Source organism: Varroa jacobsoni, unplaced genomic scaffold (genome assembly GCF_002532875.2).
Source record: "Varroa jacobsoni isolate VJ856 unplaced genomic scaffold, vjacob_1.0 scaffold_1463, whole genome shotgun sequence".
Taxonomy (NCBI): domain Eukaryota; kingdom Metazoa; phylum Arthropoda; class Arachnida; order Mesostigmata; family Varroidae; genus Varroa; species Varroa jacobsoni.
The window spans coordinates 331,243-339,756 of record NW_019214365.1 but is presented as its reverse complement, the minus strand read 5'-3'; the positions used below and the strand labels follow the sequence as shown (position 1 = coordinate 339,756).

General features: G+C 39.1%; 1 long non-coding RNA gene across 2 annotated transcripts in view; it reads left to right on the top strand.

The window, feature by feature from the left end:
- Positions 1–8,514, top strand: part of LOC111270327 (uncharacterized) — a 21,771-nt gene extending 13,257 nt beyond the window's left edge. Inside the window, exons 1-3 of one of the 2 annotated variants that reach the window (XR_002686252.2) lie at positions 3,438–3,573; positions 5,509–5,596; positions 8,356–8,514. This is a non-coding gene — a long non-coding RNA (uncharacterized LOC111270327). Of the gene's footprint in view, positions 1–3,437; positions 3,574–5,508; positions 5,597–8,355 lie in introns of those variants that run through there. The other variant, XR_002686251.2, reaches the window with a different exon arrangement.

Genomic DNA, 8,514 nt, shown 5'->3' with positions numbered 1-8,514 from the left:
ACGTACAGCCAATTTAGCTAGTTACAGCTGTGGGAAAAATAACATTGTAATGTATTGTAAACTTTTATAGGACAGCTGAATGTACAATTCAACTGTCCTCTAAGTTAACTTTCGAGCCCAAATCATCCATGTATTGAGACGGGCAGAAGGTGAGTGACGGTAACTTCATTTGGCCACGGCTATGCTGCGCTTCTATTCGGTCAATCTGTAATTAGTAGTTGGCTTGAATTAAGTGCACTTTTAATTAGTAAATTAGAATAATTGGAATTAAGACTAAGATTCGGATAATTTATATTAACCGTGCATGTATAATAAGAGATATAACGTTCAGTTATGTTCATCGTATCAACTCTGTTCCAGAACAGCATTTAACCATGGCCAATTCAATGAGTGTCCTGCGAATGCCAATTAAAATTCTATGCTCTTAGTATATGTGTCAACACGGTAGAGCTTAGCTCCATGTTCTACATATGTGTAGCGGCTAGCCGTTTTCGAAAAGCCAACACGACAGCATATAGAACGCCAACATAAAAAGCTCTCGCTAACGCGTCGGTGGTAACCGCATCGGAGACAGGTTTCACTCTACTAGCGCAGTAGCGATAGCTTTGTGTAGTGATCAACAACGAACGCTACGGTCAACAAAGGCCGGCTAAGTACGTTCATACCTAGTCGTATAATATACAGTATAAATATGAACTGATGATATTCGGTTAACTCAGAGCATCGAATCACTGACACCTATTGCTTCAGCGTCAAAAAAGACTCCAAGCAAAAGTAACCGTTATCTTACATACACTCGGTATGGAAATGGATGCCAGCTCTAAATGTTATCTGGGTCTTATGTCATATTACCAATTTGTTGACACTGATTTTTCAAACAAGAGTTTGTATCGGCCATCGTTGACAAAAATCGTCTAGAGGAGTTTACAGGCAAGTAACTCTAATAACATATTAGTAAACTAGCGTATCAAAGTTAACTACAAGACAGACAATTAGAAGTGTTACTACTTTCGATCTATGTTTCGTTCTGCTAAATGATTGACGATGAAATAGTATGGCACGTTCCGGGACGATCCAAAGGTGCAACATGTCGTTAACAGGACACCAAAAACTATAATCGTATCTCCGAAGTCGTAAATGACTTCCCTCGTGACAAGGCAATGTACCACGGTGACGTGGGGGAGAAAGGTTAGAGAATTAAAGCTGAATGTAAGAATATGATTACAAAATCTGAATATACATATGCAGTTACAGGAACATTCAGAAAGTTATCCGTCTTAAAACTAGAGTCCACGACAGAAGGACAGATTAATAGAACTTGCCTAAAATCAAATGAAGATTTAGTGTCCTAACATCTAACCTGGTCTTAATACCAAGAGAATCAGGAATAACGCCATACGGAGAAGTACTTGATACCATATGAGATAGCAGTTTTCACGCGATACCAATACGTCCTGGAATTCACAAACGAAGATCACGAATCGGGACGTTGTAGTGTTTACGTGCCACGACTTAACCGATCCGCTAAGGTTCTTAGCTAAAGCTAATTAGCGACCTGTTAAGTGCATGTTCTCTGTCAAAATGTATACCCAGCGATCTGGAACTATTGGGTGTTACCGGTTGTACTCAATTAACGCCTTTGTTACGGCTTTCAATATAAACTGCAAAGTGCTTTCAATACAGCTCAACCGACAGTGTGGTATCAAGTCGAGCACAATCCCTTCGGCACTTTTTGTTGTTATCTTTGAGTTTAGGAGCCGGGTTCAATCTCGTATATATCCCTATAAAAGGTGTCCTATGCTGTAATTTTGCATATAGTGTTAGCACGAACTCGACGCCAACGCTAATTTCCATGTCAAGTACTATTCCTATAATACAGTAACTTAGAAAGAACAGCGTTTTTATAAGCTCGACCTTGGTACGAGCGCTTTTTCTAAGCTTTCTTTTGGATAATAAGATCTTATCTTTGAAATAAAACTACAATTAATCAATGCGCTTAACGAAAAGTTTGGTGCACAGTTATGCTTTTGGGAGCTGATGCCGCCTCCTTTGAATTATCACAAATAAATTCATTTCGAATGTGAGGAGCTTTCTACGCGTGGGCATCATTCCCATCACCCAGTGAAGATTCCATTCGCATGTTTCCCGAACGAGAAAAACTGAAGATAAAGAAAATTGTGCATCGCTAAATATACAGTCTGAACATCGATTATAGAATTATTAGGTTGGATGTAGCGTTCGTCGGTGTAGCTTGTTCTGTTGTTCAGATTCACTGAACCCGTTGAACGTTTACGCATCCGAATTAAACGAAGGCGATCTAAGGCGTCTGATACACAAACCACTAAGTTGATTACTTTCTCCCATCTTTGTTTTTCTGCTTGCTTCCAAAAGTCGTTGTCCCTTTACGTCATACGCAAACGACTACAATGAATTTGTCAGCAGCTGACACTTAGAAAAAAGAGAAATAGTATAATCTATTGATATAATTTGTGATAAGTCTGCAACACGTTCTATGTGAGACGCCAACTTTGGTCGACGGAGCTTCTGGATTTCAAGCCATGCCTTTCGTGGAAAGCCCTTTCGATTGCGGCAATGCGTTTGTCTTTCGGGTTTCCATATCTGACCATCTCCTCACTGCCCTTTAACATACTGATCTCCGTTCCTGAAACGTCTGCAGCATTCGCTTCGCGATACTTTCAGTTTAAGGCCTCCTTGCCTAACGTCTTCACCAGTCATCGATTAATTTTCACAGTATTATAACCTTCAAGAAACAGGAGTTCAGGACCACTTACCGTCGGTTTTCCAGATTAGATGTTGTTCCTGTTGAACAAATTTTTCCTGCTGTATTTATTATTGGAGCCGGATTTCGTCTGCTAGCGCCGTGTAATTCAAAAGTTATTCCATTTCAAATTCTGCTGAGTCGGCTTATAACAGCCGAGATGGAGATTCAATGGAGAGATGCAATAATCATTTTTTTACTAAGAAAGCGCAGAAATCCTACAACGATTGAGCTATGGTGTCACCAAAAAATAGGAGACGGTCACTGGTGAGCTAAAATAGGCAAAGTTTAGCTTAGTGCCATTATTTTAGAATATAGAAAATATTTGCCTAAGTTTTGACTAAGAAGCCGTCAATACTTTTCGCCCGCCCAATATAGCGAGCATCTGCACACACTCCTATACTGACGGAAGTCAGAACCAAAGCTAGGTTTTTTGTGTCCTGAAATCCATCTCGTCGCCGTATGTTGCTTTATTATAAAACTCCGCAGAGCCAATCTAAAAATCAGAACTAAGGGTAGTATTGAAATTAATAATCGAGTATCGAATGAATTAATAAAATGCATAAAGGTTGCTGTTATTACCTGAATTGCAGTAACAATTATATTTAAACAATGCAAACAAAATATAGTACTATCATTATCTATAACTATTGTTGCCGATAATGAGCAGACGCCTTTAGGAACGCAATGGGAATATTACCGAATAACAGCCATAAACACAATAACCTCAACAATAACAACAACTATTTTTACGGACTAAATATTTAAGAGGTACGCCTTATCACTTGTGTTAGGTAAGTAGCATGCTTGGATTTATACTAGGGTTATACCTAGAACTGAGATTGTGACTTATGCCCGTGAATATGATCATAAATGCTCTTAAATGTTAATGCATAAGGACACCTTGTTTACTATGAAAGCGGCCAGCCATCACCGACTTTCCGCTTGTTTTGTCGCGCGCAGTTTCGGCCATATTACTGGCCAATGCAAAATCAGGCCTCTTTCATTAGTCAATATTGAAGAGATGTGTTTGGAGCTCTGAGCACCCCACGACATCTTCCTGTAAGATGTCAGACTGAACCTTCACTTATTTCGTTTCTAGAAAACATCACCCATCAAATAGATAAAGGGGTTCTGTGAAACAAGCCTGAGTTTCCTGTTAGGTAGTGATAGGTTAGGTCAGTTGAGGAGAACACTGGCAAAAACATTTCTTTGTCGTACCGATCTTCTAGTGTGCAGCTGGTCAACTGCATTCATAGTAAGTATTGTGGTTCCCCAAGCACATTTTTACGGCGCTTGGGGCTTGTTACGAGTTTACCAATGGTAAAACATGGGCTGCCTCCAGCAAATATCAGCTTACGGTTGAAACCGTGAATGACCACTTATCTTCTGAACGGATGACGAACGAAAACGGGTTATAATACGTCAGATAGATTTTTTTTTTTTTTTGGCAAAAAGTTATCGTCGGCAGTTATAATATAACGATGCGAATAGGCTTTAGAGTAAGGGCGTCTTGTGATATTTGCTACTCTGTGCGCACAAAAAAAATGGGTTGTATTGGATGATATTGCCTGTATAAATCATCCCATTTCCAGCTGTAAATAATGACCTGTATAAATAAGCTTTAAGAATTTTTATGTCGATTGAAATCTACATAGAGCAGGATTGGTTCGCAAGGTTTACTATCGAAATGGGAATGGTCGAGTATGCTCTCGTTGGGCGTCAAGCTCGATAATAATAGCAGTTTGTGAGCTATATTCACGTAAGGAGTAGGCGTTGCAATAAGTTTAATTAGTTTCTACTGTCTGCTATATTGTATTCATGGCTATTTATAAACGGCCACGGATAAATCTCGTTCCTGTAAAAAAACGCTAGCTTGTGTATCGAGTAAAAGCATTTCTATTCAGCATAGCGTCAAAGCTTCGTCTCAGGCCACACTTAAACTCGCCATCTCTATAAATATCTTCACGTACTAGTAGCTATATTCCCGTGATAATGTCGTATAAAATAACTGTTCTCTCGGCAAAATATGCAGCACCAAGCGTTTAGTCTCTGAAAATATGTTGACCTTATCAGTCTATTGCATGTTCAGTTTGGGCGTTCCTAGTTTATCGACGTTGGAATGTATCGACAGAAAGCTGTTGTTTTGAGATATATTCTCTATGTCTTTTTACAACCAGCTGAAGTTATCTATTCGCGGAACTTCGCACGAGGTCTGTGAAAGTAAAGTGGAGTTGCTATAGCCGCACGGTTCCGTTTCGAAATCACTTATGTTTTTCCTGGTTATTTTTTACTAAATCATAGTTTTACAATGTTTCTTATAGCGTTGACCACTAAACTTGTCTCGACGTCACTGCGCTGGTAAACCTACAGGTATAACGAGTACTGCTGCAATAGGAAATCACTCGATGTGAAAGGCGACGGTTAAGCTGCATTTTCAAGCTCCTCACCTTATCTAATGTAGTATAGGATAGTTGGATCCAACACTAAAACATACAGCAATGATCTTCTTTACTCAATGAATAAATTCAATGTAAAGCTGACAATGTCAGAAGCAATTATCTTCCAATTAGAATCGCTTGCTTATCCATATCATCCGTTAATTATTGTGTGAACTGAATGTTATTAAGGTAGTACCGCCGCCCCTGGTTGTTTTGTACACGGTAACGCCTAAGGCGGCTGTCGTCGTCTTGCCAGTAACAAAAACTGACAAAGTTCTTCATTAATAGGTGAATTGTCCGGCTTAGTACTGACCAGATGCGGCGGTGAATCTTGCTAGAAGAAAATGCTCAAACGTAGCAGACTACGTCAGAGAAGGTAGGTAAGGTTGTATGACAACTTCGCGCGAGTGTTGCTCCACTACGATAGAGCGAAAAGACCGCCAGCGAGTAGGTAATTGTAACAAGCCAATGTAAAATACCTGTGCAATCAAAGGCATACCGTCGTGATCTTGTCAAAAATAGATAGATAGAGCGCACCAGGTGTCATACGTAAGTCGCCTAGTTGCTACCATACCAGATAATAAGATTTGAACAGATGGCGCGTCGATAGGGCTTCTCTGCATTTTGAGACTGGAATGTGAAAAGCCCCAGACGGAATGGCGCAAAAAAGGTAATTATCTAGTAGCAATTTTGCACCTTGTTGTGTACCACCTGTGAGGACAGAGGGCAAGATTCCTATGTTTGTGCTACAAACATTATAGTACCTTATAACACAAAATATCCCCTCATGGGCAAACTGTGTGGAAAAGGACCAGGACAGAACCATAACGACGAATGTCCGTGTAAAGCCACTTGTGTCAAAGTTGTTGTTGTTGTTGTTGTTGTTGTTGTTCTTCTTCTTCTTCTCACGAGATGCGATAATATTCATGGTCCATACTTTTATGTATCGAGACGCCTATTTTAGGCTGAGATTTAATGGAGCCAAAGTATTAATATTTCAATTGACAAAAACAGTACGAGCGGGAACAGTGTTGCCCGAGAATACAAAACGACTTTTGACAGTAAATGGGCGCATGCGCATATACGTTGAATATCCTATAGGCTATATATGATAGGTTTTCTTTCAAATATAAAATCAACACCCATATAATTACCTATCGTACCCAATTCTTTTAGTGAAGCTAATGACGTATTTAAATTGCCAGATTGTGGCTGTTGGCAGTTTGCTAAATTTGGACACTTGAAACGTGCTGTATCAAGAACAACATGAACGCACGAAACTCTGTACACAGAAGCTCCAAAGCAACAACAGCAAAAGTAATATCGAAATTTAAAAGGCAGGATTTAGACACCGGTAATGGTTTTGCAATGCACTCGAGAAATTGAATCTAACACAGTCACTCGTCGTCACTATTAGATATTTTCTCTATAGGGGATAAAGAAATCAGCTGAACGTTGAGTGTTTGGTGGAACAGGCTCGCAGTTTGAAAAATAGTAGGCCTACCAATGAAGCATGATCCTTTTGAACCATAGTCAATCGTTTGCTTAGCTAAAGGTCTACTGTTTAGTGTCTATGCGCTTCCAGCTGGTCTACTATTAATTTACTGTTGCACTCCGTCGTCTATAGATGTTCTTGATTTCAATATGATAATCGTTTGACTCGGGCTGGACGGTCCTGCAATTGGACAAGTGCCATCTTACGTTAACTCGATTTGCCGTTTGTACCAAATGTAAATAGGACAGTTTCAATTAGAAGCCGGACAAATGCAGTATAATCTTATCGCGTCGCTACAATAGTCGGCCCCTTAACAACAATAATTCGAAGTAGCAGTTCTAAATTGTTTAGCTTGATTTCTTGTTTCATTGTTATTCAGCTCTATTGATTTTGGGGTGATAGCTACGCCAGCGCGAGACAAAAAATAATGCAATGTATTCTATGCCTATAGCAATTCTTATAGAAAATAGTCGACTACATCTCATCAGTAAGCCAGCAATGTGTACTTCCGTCCTGATGTGCTGAGTAAATAAAACTAACCAGATTCAACATAGATTGGTAAGCGAATATTATGTATAATGGACATCAACGTAACTGCTTAAGTGAACGTTACTTGTCCTAGTGAATCTAGTAGATACGTAGCACCCTAACACAACTACGATTGCCCTTGAGATGTTTACCTAATTCTCTTTCACTGCAACAGACTATATAAATTTAGCGCTAAGATATATTTTTACCGCTGAATTTCTACACGTTGCAAACAATTTGGCTTGTGAACATCTGGATCGTGTAAACACAATATCTATAAAGTCGCATTAACTTTTATGGTGCATTTTCCGGTTTCAATTCTATTTGTTTTAACCATTTCAATTCTATTCATTTAACCACCTCACCAAATTCAAAACATTTCCATCGCCTACAAACAGCACTATTATTTCTGAGATAAAGCGTGTACTTTTATTTGAAGAACGGCATGCACAAAATCAAGACCGGTAGCATATGGGCTTAACAATAGAAGTTAATTAAGCGAAATCAATTTTGGCTAATGCCAAACGCTTCTTCTTCTTCTTTACTTCGACTTTACTAAAGGCCTAAACGCAAGCAGAGAACTCCCATAGTTCAACAAAATAACGTATCTTCAATGTAGCAAAAGTCGAAATGGCCTGGTAAAAATCGTGATATACTTATTCATACTTGCTTGCGTTTCATTCGCTTTCCCTATAGATAGCTGTTTTTTGAATATGCTCTCTAACGAGACTTCCTTTCATGCATATTCAAGAGTTTTTACAAATATTTTTTGTTCTCATAGTTCGGCTGGACTGCCTTCGGGAGCATTTCGGAAGGCACCGTAGGTGCCATGTGTTAGAAAATCAGGCGCTCTCTGTTATCGATTTAATAAACTGTACGTGTTGCGATATGATATAAGCTATAATAATCGACAATCTCAGGTAAAATTTCTGCACGGTGAAAAAGCTATTTTTCGGAATCAGTCGTATATTTAACCATTTGGCAATTTTAAGTTTTCAATCGCTTGGTGACATGCTTTAAAATCTAAAAATGCGTCTGTCAAAGTTGCGTACAAAATATGGACCACGTCTTGTCTGATATCCGGTCTAACGTTTCTACCTAATTAATTTCAGTTAACTTAATTCAATAACCTGCATTGAAGTAAGTCCTCTCACGTCCAGTGCGATGAACCGACTTGTGGAAGCCATCCCTCGCTGTGTGTAATATTATGCATAGCTATTAGCCAGTAGCTGAAGTGAAATCTAAATTCAATACATTTCAACTGAATGACA